The 16,438-nt window shown below is 33.9% G+C and overlaps 1 protein-coding gene and 1 non-coding gene across 3 annotated transcripts in view; both read left to right on the forward strand.

Moving 5' to 3' along the window:
• unc5da (unc-5 netrin receptor Da) overlaps window positions 1-16,438 on the forward strand; it is a 357,817-nt gene that overhangs the window by 202,427 nt on the left and 138,952 nt on the right. The window lies entirely within an intron of this gene.
• On the forward strand, window positions 7,671-7,777 carry LOC130215299 (U6 spliceosomal RNA). The gene has a single exon (XR_008835685.1). It is a non-coding gene; the product is annotated as a U6 spliceosomal RNA (small nuclear RNA).

The following is a 16,438-nucleotide window of genomic DNA, read 5'->3' on the forward strand; positions in this document are numbered from 1 at the left end:
GTGACTACGCAAAAAAAGAACCTGTTTTTGTAGCAAAAATTAACGGCTTGTATCAATATAATTTTATTACATGTATTTTTTTAACAGAGAGATTCTGAAACAGAGGGGTTCTGAAAGCGACTAAAATAAACACAGTAAGTCAGTTTATGATAGTTAACCATTTACATAATATTAAGGAGATGCACTGTAACCAGGATTACTGTAGCAGTTTTACAGTTTTTTTATCGTTGGAATTATGGTCATTATTTTACAACACCCGTCTTTAGTTACTGAGGATTCGTTGGTTTCCTATTTATTTATTTCCCATATAATTGTATCCTTCTCCAAGTCCTTTACTGATAGTCAGTTGAAGTCCTGGTGGCAGAGGATAATCAGTGGCACAGGTATAGATGTGGAGAGAGAGAGAGAGAGAGACTCCACCTCAAGCAGTTAATGGCACGAAAGAAGGCCAGATTGAGTAAGAGAGTGGATGAAGTGGTAAATGGGAGGTGAGGCAGGGTTTATCTTGGAGATGAGTGATCTTGAGAGGTCTGATGGGTTAAGAGAGCACGGAGTGTGGCCCACTGATGACCCGCAATGCATTTCATTCCATCAGGATGGATTTTACTTAATTTATTATAGATGAAAGGACACCATTTTATCATTAAGGAGAAGACACTGCAGGTGAATAGGGTGAAAAAAACAACAAGGTTTTATCAGATCTCCCAGTTGATTGATTGCAAGGTTAGTTTTAAAAAATGGTATGTTTAGGTATGCAAATCTAGCATTATTGAATTAAATATTAATATAATTTATAAAATACTGTGAACAACCAACTTTAAATAACATAATAAGAATAAAGTTGAATAAAATGTTCTATATAAACAGGCAAATAATGTATGAATATGTCCTTCCATAAAAAAAATCTTTAGAATATACATATGAATAAAACTGTTAATTTTGGTGTATATACAGTAGGAAATTTATGAAAGCAGAAGAAAAAAGGTAATTTTGATTTAAATCATCAGACGCAACTGGATAAAAAGTGATAAAAGCAAGCCTTAACAGTGTATTCTGGATTTGCTTTCTTTACAAAACCCAAAAATTCTGTAATTGACAATATTTTTGCATGTAATATCACATCTTAACTGGACTGTGAATTTACAACAATAAACCGGCTGGTGTAATTTGTGCAAAAATAGTCTTCTGCAGGTTTTTTTTTTCAGATAAAACTTAGTTTGTGAACTCATTGAGAGAAAATAAGTGTGAAAGAGGCCAGAGGTCAGTCTATATTCTGGCAGATGGGTGTATTTAATCAGGCGAGTAGGGCCACCGTAGCTTTGTTTATGTGGAGCTGCAGAATGGTGGAGGAGGAAGATGATTTGTCAAACCCTTTTCTTTGTGTTCTTTGGACAACTTAGGAAACTGCTTTTATTTAAGTTCCAAATTAGTCTTAGAGTTTTTGTGTCTGTGAAAAAGATTATGCTGATTTAAAATATATTTAAAATGTCAGTTTGTAAGATTTAAGAAAATTACCAAGCAAGAGTAATGTATTTGTGTGTATGTTACTATTTTAATCAAGCATTGGGTATATTTTAAGGTGACACTTTAAAATAATGGTCCAATAGTTAATGCTAATGTATTTACTAACATGGATAAAGAATTAGTTATGCATTTATTACGCAAATATTCATCTTAGTTATTAATTCATCAGTTAGTTAATGCTATTTAAGTGAAACATTTTTAATTCGTGTTAGTTTGTTAACTCTGAATGCATTAACTAATGTTAACAAGCACATCGTGTTGAACTATGATTAATAAATGCATTACAAGATTGTTCATAATTAGTTAGTGTTGGTAAATACATTAAGATTAACTAATGGACTATTATTCTAAGGTGTTATGATTTTAATAGTCTATAAAAATCTAATAGTCTAATAGTGTTGTATAATTATAAATAATTAAAATGGAAAAGAAACATGGATGTGGTCAGCAACAATACATTACGCAATACATACTTTACACAATAAGGCATTTCAAGATAGATATGGTTTAAGAGCTCATTATATGTATTTGTATGTGTGCATTAAACAGGACCAGAGTAAGCTAATGCAGCAGTGCTGTAATGAAGCATGATGTAGAGATGAGGCTCAATAATCTCCATTTGTCCCAATGAATGCTTTTCTGAACAGAACTAATTGTGGAGAAAAAAAAGACATGTCCTTCTGACCATCAGCCCACTTCTCGTCTTTCTAATGAGCATATGTGAAGGGCATGTGTTCATTCGCTTAGTGTAGGTTTAAACACTCTTTTTTTCTGTGCTGTTAAATCTGATGTCGATATGTGGGCATTGACGGTTTAATGATACGCCGTGTTCATAGGATTCTTTGCTGCTTGATTGCAGTGATGAGGTCAGACGGGTTTTCCAATGGAAGATTATGCTTCCCTGTGCAGCATATAAAGAGAGTGTAGAGGATAGAAGATCACGAAAAGGGTACATTACTGTAACGCTTAGTCAGATAATGTTAAAGATATCACATTTCGAAATTATGTTTCGCAGAAGATTGTTTTAAGTCACTTTCAGATTTTTAGATATCTGTATCTATCCATATATTACCTGTCTGGAGACTAAATTGCTAAATAGTTTTCCCATCCATCCATCCATCCATCATCATCCATCCATCATCCATCCATCCATCCATCACCACTCTAATTTTACTAGTTTTATTTTCAGATTTTTATATTCCTTTATTGTTTCCTCACCTTGTGTTCCTTTGTGTTTGTGTGTCATGTTCTGAGTGGTTTAAGTTATGTGGCTTGTTTCTCGTTGGTTGTCTTAGTTGTGTCTAGATCCCATTGGTTGTTTCACATCATGTGATCACAATGATTGTTATATATAGCCCTCAGGATTCTTTTTTTGTTTTGTTTTGTTTTGTTTAGTTTGTTGTTTTGTTGTTTTGTTTTGTTGTTGTTTGTTGTTTTTTTTTGTTTGTTGTGTTTTTTGTTTTGTTTTTTTAGTTTTTGTTTTGTTGGTTTTTTATTTGTTTTGTTTTGTTTGTTTTTGTTTGTTTTGTTTGTTGTGTTTTGTTTTGTTTTGTTTTGTTTTGTTTTGTTTTGTTTTGACTTAGTTTTTTCCAATATGTTATGTTTGTTTATGTATGTTTATGTTATAGGTTTTTTTGTTGTTTTTTTGTTTTGTTTGTCTTGTTAAGTGGACTCACCTGTTATAATGTTTGTGTGTCTGTGTGTATTTGTTTTATGTGGTTCAAAATTTGACCAAGGTTTCCTGTAGAGTTTGGGTGTAGAGGTAAGACTAAAATAAAATATGCATTTTTCAAAGTATAAAATGCATTGCACCTATGCAGAGTACTCGTAAATCATATATAAAAGTGCGTGTGTATATAAATAATATTTGCATACATAAAAAACATAATAATGACCATAATAAGTCATAATAATTCAATATAATAAAAATAATTGTGTATAGTTGTGATATACCCCTACTGTTGCTGTCTTTAGAAAACAATATCCTTTCTGCAAAAAAAAAAGACTTATTAGCATAATATCACAATAATCTTCTACCTATAGGGCTCAGATGCGACCCTCAAGATTGGGAATTGCTCCTTGCAAATTGTGTCCAATATATTCTGTGAGCGAATGGTTCGCAGTGTTATACTATTTGCATAATTTCTTTAATGAATTGGGTGGTAAAACAACGTAGGCAGCACGTGCAATCACACGGCACTTTTAGTGTCTGCAGTTCATTCTCAGCGAATCCTCTTTGAGTAGACTGATATGATTAGAGAAAAACTGTGTGTCTGTTTAGTATTCCTGCTGGTTCAGACTGAAATCTGCAAGGCTCTCTAATATTCAGTAGAGACTTTTACAGCTGCCTTTCAATGACCTGCAAACCCAGAGCAGTGTTTTAATATGTAAAGTCAGCTTGTCGAATTTGGTCATTTTGGCTGTGTTTATGCAAAAGCATACATTTAGCCAATATGTATGCAGCAGAAGCAGTAGTAGTAGTCATACTAAAAATATTTTTAAAAGATTTGAAACCCATTAATATGACAATATTTAATCCCAGTGCCATTTCAGCAAAAATGTCATACCTTCGTTACTAATTTAATTTAATTTAATTTAATTTAATAATTTAATTTAATTTAATTTTATTTATTTTTTTATTTATTTTATTTTATTTATTTATTTTATTTTATTTTATTTTATTTTATTTGTGTGAGTGTGTCTATATATATATATATATATATATATATATAATATATATATATATATATATATAATCTTAAAAAATTTATTAAGCTCAAAAATTATAAATAAACAATTAAAAGATAATAATATAGATAATTTATTAAATTTTTTTATTATTGGTTCATTTATTTATTATTTATTGTAACCTTAAATGTGTTAATTATTATTTTAACCTTAAAATCTATTAAGTTTTTTAAAAATAATTAAAAGATAATAAATATATAATAATATTTTTATTAGTTGTTTATTTATTTCATTTTTGTCTAATAATTTGCAGTTAGTAGTTATTTATAAACTGCCTTTGGATGGCCTGCCGACTCAGAGCAGGTTTCTTTGAGGTGATTAAAGCCTGATTTATCCCTCGGGTGGCTTTGAGAAAGGCTGTGTTTTAGAGATGCGGTGATGACAGGCCTACTGTTGCATTTGTTCTCAATATGTGGAAGCGGAATCAATTTTCTCTGCTCTCACCAAACAAAGTTGCGGGTGCACTGGATCGAAGACGCTCCTGCTGACATGAAACCAGGGTCATGCTTAAAGATTTATCTTCTGTTGCTGTTTAATTTATTAAGGACAGTTTAATCTCATTATTGATGAAGTTGCAAGATTTACACTTGCATGTTAAAATCAGTCCAGGATATTGGATTGATGCTTTGTTTATTCATACACACACATACATGCACACAATTTTGTATACAATGTAAGGTTCATTCAGTATTATGCATTGAAGTGTTTATTAATATTTATTTTTGTCTCACTTATATATTTGGTCAATTTAGTTGCGAATAATGTTTAAAAGTATATTTAATTACTAATATAATGTGGTTCAGCATATTGTGAATGCATGTATTATGTTATACATAATAATTAATCAAAAAGTTAGATCTAAAAAAGTAGTCATGATGTTATTATTATTATCTATTATTACTATTATTATTATTATTAATTTTTTTTAAGTCTAGTATATTCTATTTAAGTATTTCCTTTTGTATTTTTGTTGTGAAACATATGAAGCCACTAGTCATAGAGATAAGTTTTATGCTGATAACAGCCGCTTTGTTTTTCTTTTCTTCAATGACACACAAAACCTTGTTGGATGAACAAATATTCACAATTAATTATTTCAATTATTACCAAAAAGAAAAATTATGACTTCTATGTGCTATTATACATGAAAGTCAATTCCCTAGCAGTGTTCCGAAAGGTTTCTTGAAAAGCAAAGGAAGTTATTGATCTGATTTCTGCCTCTTCCTTTCAGACCCAGAGCAGGAATGAGCGGATGAGGATGAATGAAGTGAGGGAGTAATAGAAAAGTACTGTCAAAGCAAGATAAAGGGGCAGAAAGAGGAATGAAAAGAGAGGGTGTGAATAATAGTAAAGATTGGCAGAGGAAATGGTGTGGAAGAGAATGCTTGGTCAGGCAGCTGACCAGCCGAGGCCAGATTTAATCTCCACATTTGATTACTTCAGTCTGCGATTGAAAACACAGGCTACGTGAGGCACCAGTAACAAAGCCAGAGCAAAAGAAAACTGCTCTTCCACAGTAAACACTTGGCCACTGTCCTGTTTGGCTGGGGTTTTGGTACAGTGAGTCAATTTTTGCTTGGTTAGCATGACACTGTTAATTTAAACTACACCATTTAATTTTATAAAGCTCATTCCTGAGGGTAGTTTGCAAAAACGTATAAACATTTGCTATATTTAGGATGAACCTTTAGTTTAAATGTCTAATATGCTGTAGCTGAAAGAGTATAAGTACCATTACTTGCCAAAAAATGTAATGCAAGTATAATAAAAGTATTTGTCTAAATTCTCAAAGTATGAGTAAAAATGATCCCTTCTAAAAGTATTTAAGACTAGTGAGTATTATGCTGTGAAAATTAATCCACCGTATGCCCTGCAAATAAAAAATGTAGCTTACATCAATGCCATTTCTTTTCAAGGGTGTTTTTAAGTGCAAGTTAAGTAAATTTACTTTCATGGACTTTACATTTCAAATTTATTGTAAAGTAAGGTTAATTTGACGTAAGAAAATATATTTTTGTCTTGATATGTTATTTATATATTTTATATTGGGTTGAGTTTGTGAAAAGCAGATTTTGTCATTTCTAATTTTAGTGATGTTGCAGGTGGGGGCTTAGGGGGTATTGTCAAATGAGTATTGCCCCTGATCTTTTGGAATATGTTGCATTTAAAAAAAAAAAAAGTTGTATAACATTTTTTTTTTTTAATCCAAGTACTTAAAATTACCACATACATCACATGTATTCCACTTAACGCAGCTTTTGTGTCGAGTATTAAAATAGCCAGCTGTTCAGCTGTACCTGTTTCTACCAGCAGGTGAGAGTGGGATTGTTGTTACACGGCCAGTGTTATAAAAATCCCGCCACTGCACTGTCGTCATTCATTCATTACTTTGAGGAGTTGAAGCTGATGGGGGAATAATACAACTGTTTCACAAAACTGAATAGTGCTAACTACTGATGAAGCTTTATATTCGTTTACACAGTATAAAGTGTGTGTAGTTTTGGTGAAAAAAACAAAAAACTAATCAATAAAATGTGTCAAAACGTAAATTGTACCAGCTTCTAGATATGGTATAGATATCTAGACATATTATCTAGATATGATAGTCACATCTGTTTCTGTAATAGTTAAATCACAGTGAGTTCATGTATTTAGTGTATTTTTTATAGCTATATTCTACTGTAACATGCCATGTCAGTTAGCATCGGATTATAAATCAACTTTATTCTTATGAAAATACCTAAGATGGCTGGAAGAACACAAATAGAACATTTATTGTCACAGTCGTGTAGATGGTCAGTTAAAGCTTATTTATTTATTTTATTCAGATCTTATTTCATTCATTTAACTACCGCAATAGCTGGATGCCTTCATCCATATTAAAGATTTCCTGGAATGTTCTACTACTTTTGTGAGGCATATATGGAATTTCTGCTCAAGAGCGCCCTGTGTGAATGAAACAGGCATTACAGGCATTTAAAGTGCTGTAATGCTCACTTCACACTATTTTAAGGAAAACTGGGGAAAAAAATCTCCCTCTAAAGAAATTTGAAGTAAACATAATCATAGCATATAGATCTTTATTTAAATTTTTTGTACAATTTTTGATACAAAAAGATATAAAAAAAGTATCCCATTGAATATCAATATTCTGCAATTTGTTGAATTTAGAAATTTAGGGGGTGGCCAGTGGAGTGAATTAGAACTCCACCTTTCAACCCTAGCAAAGCCCCTGCTCATTTGTCCACTTGGTTGCCAAATGAGGTGGCCAATTTATATGTTTAGCGGGGACAGTCGCCTCATTTTGTACAACTCCGTGAACAGAATCCATGTTTCTGATTGGAGAACTGGTTGTATAATTTTTCTTGTCCTAATTGTTTTTTTAATTTATTTTTATTTTGACTTTGGCGGCACACATACTAATATTGGATAGATACAGAGAAGATTAGCATGGTCTCCTGCCAAAGGATGACATGCAATACGTGAACCTGGGTACCAGATATTAAATAGATTTTGGAGCAGGGAGATGGAATAGGGGGCATCACGGTGGGTAGCACAATCGCCTCACAGCAAGAAGGTTGCTGGTTCAAGCCTCGGCTGGATGGAGTTTGCATGTTCTCCCTGTGTTCGCGTGGGTTTCCTCCGGGTGCTCCGGTTTCCCCTACAATCCGAAGACATGCGTTAAAGGTGAATTGGGTGAGCTAAATGAATGAGAATGAATGAATGAGAGTGTATGGGTGTTTCCCAGTGATGGGTTGCAGATGGATGGGCATCCGCTGTGTAAACATATGCTGGATAAGTTGGCAGTTCATTCCGCCGTGGTGTCCCCAGATTAAAGAAGGGACTAAGGTGAAAAGAAAATGAATGAATGAATACTTTTACAACTCCATTCAGTGACCTGGTATTGCAGTTTTGCCAGTATTGGTGGTAAAAGTAGAATAGAAAATGTAGGATTTAGAATAAGTGGTGGAGCAATTTAGCAGGATCAAACTAATTATACTACAGTTAGTTGAGAATTATTCATTTTGCAGACAATATTGTGGTATAACTTAAGTGAATATTATTTATTATTATTCCTATATTATATTATTCATTATTTATTATTTATAAGGCGAATATTATTTTGGTTAGGGGTTAACACGCCCATTTTACATTACATTAATATATGACCAGAAGGTTGATGCGTTTACATGTGAACAAAATCAGTGTAACCTAAGATTCTAAAATCTAGCTGTGCCAATATGTTTACCATTAGCACTTTAAACCCTGACTAATAAGCATCGATTGTCCAGCAGGAGCAATTTATGCATGCAATTTGTGCATGTGTGTGAAAACGTAACATTCTGTAGTGCATTTATTTATTGTTTAAGGCCATTTGGTGATTTTAGTCAGTATACAGTAGACATCCTCCATTTCCCTATCAGTGACATGCAGTCTCTTGGACAGTTTAATGCTTCCACACAGTACATGTTTGCTGCATTTCTAAAGCGTCAGTGTCTAAAGTATTTGTAATTCATTACTTTACACCACTGCTAATAAGGATGCTAGGGAAACTGGCAGACATCTTGTAGAGAAGGCCAGAAAAATGTTTTACTGTTGATGTTCAAAAGTGGCCTTGAAGGTCTTGTGTCATTGTGAGGAATGCTGGATGAAGCAAATCTGAATTACTGTGGTATTTATGACTGTATGAGTGACTGTTTCTCTTTATATGTACCAGACATTTTCATATAAACACACATTACAAGGAGTTGATAAGATGGCAAAAAAGAGTAATATAATAGATATTACCCTTTTTTAATATTACATTATAACTGCTGGTTATTTTTTTATATGTTTGACAGCTGTACTGTGCAAATTGTACTTATTATATTAGTAAAATTATTATTTTCACAACTAGAAAATGCAACATGGCCTAATAATACCTAATAACGTGCCTGTTCAACAACCTTGTGATGCCTACATTATATAATGCACATGTAGTAATTTGGAATGATTGGAATCAACATTATTTTTATATTTTTTTCATTTTATTGTTATTATTTGTTTAAATAAGTTTCTGTTTTGTATTTAATCATCATCCAGTGTGTTTACAACAAAGTCAACAGTTTTAGTACGAACGCTCACTTGAATGTGTAAACCAAAGCAACTAAGCTCTCTTGGTCATTAATTGTGTGGAGCGTTAGCGTTTGATTAGAGCTGATTTGCTTGCGTGCGATTATGCTTGATTGATTATGGTAAATCCACAGGATTAAAAGGCTACGAAGATGCTAATGTTTATGCATGGATAGGAAAAAAGAGTGTCCCTTTAAGGAGAAGCAAATGAGAAAAGATCGGCCATGAGTTCAAACTGAAGACGATCAATTAAAGGGAAGTTTTCTGACTGTCAGTGGGCTCTGTTACATTCTAAAGCGCATCAGTGTACGGGGATTAGCACTAAGCCTGGGTATTTGGTGAATGTTAGCGCTAATCGGCATGCGCCGCATACACACACACTCTCTCTCTCTCTCACATCATGCACACTCATACTTTTCTCTGGGTTTTTCTCACCGCTCTGGCCTCATATGTGGGATGAATAAACATGAAGCTAATTATGGGTCACTACAGACCTGTCTCATGTTTTTCATATGAGCTTGTGACCTCACCTTGACCAACACTGTCTTTCCTCATTTTCTTTTATTTCGATATTTTTATTGTTCAATCTCTCCTTTCAGAAACTCTTATATTACGACGTTGATGAATATACAGCAATATATACAGAATAGTTTACAGAATAAGATATAGAAAGAGAACTTTTATCCTGTTAACAACTGCTGATATCACTTTATATTAATTTTTAGACAGTAGTAAATTAATTTTTTCAACTTCAGAAGAGTTACAGGGTGTCTGTGGGTCTTAAAGGTCCAATAATTAAGTTAGATGTTAGTGTCAGTATGATTGTCTTCAAATAAATCTATAAGCTAAATAAAAGGTATAGAACCGATATAAACCTGAAAAGCTTGTAGTTTATCACTTTCGCCAAAACGCAGAGACGACGCAAGGGGTGGGGGGGTTGTTGGGGGTTAGGACATTTCAAAGGGCTCACGGTGTTTAGGGACCCCCATAGATATTAGGGACACACCAGACCCCCCAACCCTTTTGATGTACGTCCGACACCCCTCCTCCCCCTGCTCCTCACTTTCGTCCATCGTGCGATCTCCCCAAAACCCTCTACCTCCACCACCTGGTTGTGAAATTGATGCTAATGTTTTCATAGGGCCTGCTCTCTATCTGATATCTTACTTGCTTTCATTTAATGGACTTAAAAAAAACACTACTGGCTTCATTTTTCAGTCAAGATTACATCAAACATCGAATAAAAAATGCACATTTCAAAGTACTTCATGGGGACAAGTAATAAAAGTTACTAAATCAATTTAGAGGAATTTAAGGCCATAAAAAGTATTAAAATGTTATACAAAAAGTAATAAATTTCGTATCATTTTTGATTGTACAATGTATAGTTGTATGCTAAATTTTGCCTGAATATTGGGGTGCTATGTAGTTTATGAAATTAATAAACCCTGCAAGATTTGACATCATGCTGTTTTGTTTACTGCAGTAACCAATGCAACACCATTTTTCTGCACCACCTGCGGATTTGCATTTTTTATTAAGTACATTAATGTTTATTTAATGTTATATTCATAATTAGTTTATAATGGTTAGTGTGTCGACACATGGCACTCCTGTGTTCGCTGCAATCTGAGTTTGATTCCCGCCTTGAGGTCCTATGCCGATCCTTTTCCTGTCTGCTCTCCACGCTTTCCTGTTTATACTCTCTACAGTCCTATCAATTAAAGGGCACCTATTTTACCCCTTTTTCAAGATTTAAGATAAGTCTTGTTTGTCTCCAGAATGTGTCTGAAAATTTTCAGGTCAAAACACCCATCAGATTATTTATTATACCTTTCAGAATATATGGAATTTTCTGCTCTAAACACCATGTAGATGTTTTTGTTGCCTTTGCCTTTAATGCTAGTTCTCCACGCCCACCATTCCCACGTGCCTGTCAGAGTGTGCCTCAATCTCCGCCTCAGCTACGTCAGATAAACAGCACAGTGACAGACACGAAGGAAGCAGATCTCACGTAATGTTTGTAAGAAATACTACAGTAAGAACTTTCCCAGTAATTATTTAATGTATTTGTTGTGGAGTTAATTCAAGCATTTCTGTGATGATGAATCACACACAATGTCCTTACAAAGTTCACGCTCATACACACAGCGGACACACACAGTGCGCATGTTTACTTTGCACTGTTTTTGCATGGCAAATGTGACAGGATATAAGTTAACATGCACTGGTGTATGTATATTCGTTATGTTGATGTACAAAATAAACCTGATTTAACATCCACAAAGCAGGATTGAAGCGTCACATTTGATGATGATTGATGATCACAGAGAGCTGAACAGATCTTTTAATCCCATTTGCTTTGCACACGTCCTTATACTCATTACTATGTAGACATGTTAATACATGGCTGTCAAACAATTCGGTGGGCAGGGAAACCGCACTCCTACATCGTGTTGCTATGGGCCTCAAAATGGGTGGGATTTGGATCCTATTTTAACATCAGCAAATAAAAAAGAGGCTTATTGTGTTCTATCACTTTAATATGACTGTGGACACACTCTACCCACACACAGTTCTGTCCAAACAGCTTACAAAAAATTATTTTCATGTTAGTTGCCTTTTAAAGGTGAAAACTCGTTTCTTAAAATCAGTATTCAGTATTTAGTAAATATACTGTAGGTCAAAATGTCATCAACGTTACCGGTTGAAACCTAAAGTAGCTATGAGGCATTAAAATGTATAGAAAGAGTCTTAAAGGTCCAGAGAAGGGCTTTGAAATGTGCAGTTTTTATGTTTAACGTAATCTTAACTGAAAAACGAAGTGAGGGCTGGACATAGAGTAGCTCCTCCATTAAAAAAAAAAAAAACAGCCAATTGCGTTTTGTTTTACCACAGCTCTGCCAGTGAGGGTGGTTGAGCTCAAGCGCATCAAATGAAAAGCAAATGAGAAGCGTCTTGAAGGGGGCGGGGCATGTCAGATACTAGAGAGCATTTCATTGGACAAGATTTGAGGAGAAACTGAAGTATGAAGTGACGTGACAAAAAAAAATGTTCATCCAATGACAAACTACAAGCTTTTATAAGTTTTATGTAATTTTGTCTTATAGATATTTTATAGATATCCTTGAAGACTGATACTAACATTTAAAAACATTATTTTAATTTAACTGGACCTTTAAAAAGGACTTAAAAGGTATTTAATTTATCTCTCTGATTCCTGTATTTACCCTGAGTTAAGAAATCAACATTTTATTTATGTGAAATCATGAACTTCAATTACAACATATAAATGACACTATTCTTACATTAAAATGTATGAGTAAATGTATCCGAATGTATCAAAAATTTTAAAGTTAATATATGAGAGTTTTATAGAATCAAAAATGACCATTTTGCTTAACCCATACTTAATAAATCCAGAAAATCCATCAAACCTGAGAATTGTCAAGTGATCTTTTAATTTCTCCCATAGCTGTACATTTAAATTTTATCGCCTGCAAGTTTATGGTACTTTCTGTTTTAGCATAATTGAATCTGATTCATATCACAGATCACCCTGTCACCCCTGTGAATCTAAATCATCATTAAAACCTTTTTTGCCCTCCGTGCTGATATATTACATGAAATTTTTGCTTAATGAACACTTTTAAACTCTCCACTTAAGGCCCGTAGCTATAATTCATCACTTTTTTACGCCAAGCACGTACAGCCTCATTAGAGTGATTGAATATGGGCTGCTTAAGTGTCATATCCTTAAAGGAACCATCTAATTGAGCAAGTGGAAAGAAAGGAATTTTGTGGATGTTTCATTTGCTCTCTGCATTATGGCTCTTGAAAGTACATTCATGGTGTTTCCAGAGATAAAGACACTTGTGGAGAGCTGTGAATTCAGAGGAGGGCGAATCGTGTTAATGTGCACTTTATTGGACCTGATGCTGAGTGGAACCGAAAGGTGAGACAGGTTATAACCTCTGATTAGTGAGCATTACAGGCTAATGAAGAGAGATGAGGGTTACGCCTTTGGGAGAAAGACAGCACATGTGACTGGGGAAACAATGGAGGATGTTGTTAGGGAAGAAACAGGTGGTCTGTGTGTGCGTTAGCATGTATATGGGCAATGCTTTAGAATACATCCTGCAATTTACATAATTTATAGCGTGCCCGTTTTGTAATAATAGTGTACTTATACAGTACACTGTAAAAAAAGAAAAGAAAAAAATATTATTTATGGTGAATATGTCTGCTGTAGTTGCCAGAATTTTACCATTAAAAACTAATAATATTAATAATAATTCTTTACATTTATATATCGCTTTTCTAGACACTTAAAGCGCTTTACACGGTGAGTGGAATCTCCTCATCCACCACCAGTGTGCAGCATCTACTTAGATGACGCGATGGGAGCCATATTGCACCAGACCGCACATCACACACCAGCTGATTGGTGGAGAGGAGATAGTGATGAAACTAGTTATGATATGGGGATGGTTACGAGGGACCTCGGTTTAACATCTCTTCTGAAAGATGGTGCTCACTGAGCAGTATAGAGTTCGTTTACTATACTGAGGCATTAGGACCCACACAGACCGCAGGTTGAGTTCCCCCTGCTGGCCTCACTAACACCATCTCCGGTAGTAACTTAGCTTTTCTATGTGGTCTCCCATCCAAGTATTGACCAGGCACAGCCCTGCTTAGCTTCAGTGGGCGACCATGTGAGAGTTGCAGAGAGCTAGCTGCCAGCATACATACATTTATGGTAAACTACTGTATTTAATTACCTTATTCAATGTTAATACACATTAAAGTGCCATAAATATGCTATAATGCACAAATAAAAAAAGATCTTTGAAATATATGGTAAAAACAAATGTCACCTGTGGTTGCGTGAACTTTACCATTAAAAACAAAACACAAATTTATGGTAAACTACTGTATTTCTTCAACTTATAAAATGTCAACACACCGCTGTATTGAAGTATTAACATCTAAAATACATTGTATCTTTGTATTATATGGTCAAAATATGTCAAAAAAAACATCAGCTGTGGTTGCCAGAACTTTACCAAAAACTAAACAAATTAACGGTAAATTACTGTATTTTATCATTGTATACAATGTTGAATATGTATACAAATGTGTGGAAAGTTGAACATCTACATTGTAACTTTGTAATACATGCAGATTTACAGTAAAATATGTCAGCTGTGATTGCTAGAAATTTACCATTTAAAAACTAAACAAATATACTGTTAACTACTGTATTTCATCAACTTAAAAATAAATGCACCAACATTTTGAAGTACTATCATCTACATCTTTGCAATACACAGACAAAAATCTGTCAAATATACATAAAAAGTAATTCAACCAGTGAATTAGTAGTCCACCATCGAAGATTAATCATGTGACAGTTATAGAGAGGTTGTTAATATCAAATAATAGCGAGTATTTGCATAGCTTATATACAGTAAAAAACATACAGTATATACAGTAAAACAAAAAAAAACTTAACTATTAAAAAATGAAACATGTTTTTTTTGCACTGTTAAACTGGTTGCCTTACATTGTTAAGCTGAAACTAATTAACCATATGAGCCATTTTAATGGATATTATATCGAACTGATTAAAACAGCTTGGGTAACTCATTAAATTAAGTTGGAACAAGAGTAACAGTTTAATAAGTTACACTGAACTAAAAACACATATAGTCATGACTTATTGATCATAATTTTTTACAGTGTGGTAATCAATCTAAACAATGTTAATGCACCAAAATATTGTACCTTTAGACCCTATAGATTGTTCTCACTACAACTAAAAACCTTCATAGAAACCACACAGCAAAAAAAAAATAAATACTATTATTTGTCATAGTAATGTCAGTAAAAACATAAAAAGGGAGGTGTCATGCAGTTTCTATTTTTTTTAATCCTGAACTTTTTTTATTTACTGTGTTCATGTGTTAGTTTAAGGGAACAAAGTTGGGGAAACTTGAATTTACACTCCACAAATATAATATTTACCATGTAACTATGAAACAGCAGGTTAACAGTTTCATTTACACTGCAACAACACAGAATATTATATTTATGCAATAATCACAAATATACTGTGGTTTTTCTGCGTTTTTCTATTTAGAAAACTTTATATTTCATTTATTCATTCATTTTCTTCTCGGCTTAGTCCCTTTATTAATCTGGGGTCGCCACATGAATAACCGCCAACTTATTCAGCACGTTTTTTATTTTTTATACAGCGGATGCCCTTCCAGCCGCAACCCATCACTAGGAAACATCCATTCACATTTATTCACACATTTACACCATGGACAATTTAGCTTTCCCAATTCTCCTGAACCACATATCTTTGGACTTGTGGGGGAAACCAGAGCAGCCAGAGGAAACCCACGCAAACGCGGGGAGAACATGCAAACTCCACACAGAAATGCCAACTGACCCAGCCAAGGCTCGAACCAGCGACCTTGCTGTGAGGCGACAGCACTACTGTACCACCGCGTCGCCCAAAACGTTATATTTATTTATTATAATTATTTTTGATTCACAAAAATAGCTAAATGTCCTCTACTTTTGTTGTTAATACCCAGTTGTCCATTAGGTGTACAAGTTTTGTGTTGTATTTAAATTTTCTTTGATGCAGAAGTGGATAGTTAAAATCGGTGCATTACACTTTCATATGGTAATACATACATTCAAATTGACCTCATAGCTGGGTGTAAATTAAGGTGGTGTTGTTTTGTTCATTCCCTTGTTTCATGTAATTACATAACATTTGCAGGCTGTAAATTAGAAGTGACACTTGTTACCTCTTTGTTCCCCCGTACAGTATTTATTATTGATCTCTATTACTTACACATACATACTGTATTATTATTACAAAAAAGCATGCTGCAAAATTGGCTTATTTACTATGTAAATTGTGTGCTGTAATCTAAAGCGTTACCTGTAGAAGTTTTGAGCTAGCGTGAACACTTGAGATGACACGAGTAGCTCCATTACATGGGTAAAATAGGTGAAACCATGCCTGAAGCGC

Source organism: Danio aesculapii, chromosome 21, assembly GCF_903798145.1.
Source record: "Danio aesculapii chromosome 21, fDanAes4.1, whole genome shotgun sequence".
Taxonomy (NCBI): Eukaryota; Metazoa; Chordata; class Actinopteri; order Cypriniformes; family Danionidae; genus Danio; species Danio aesculapii.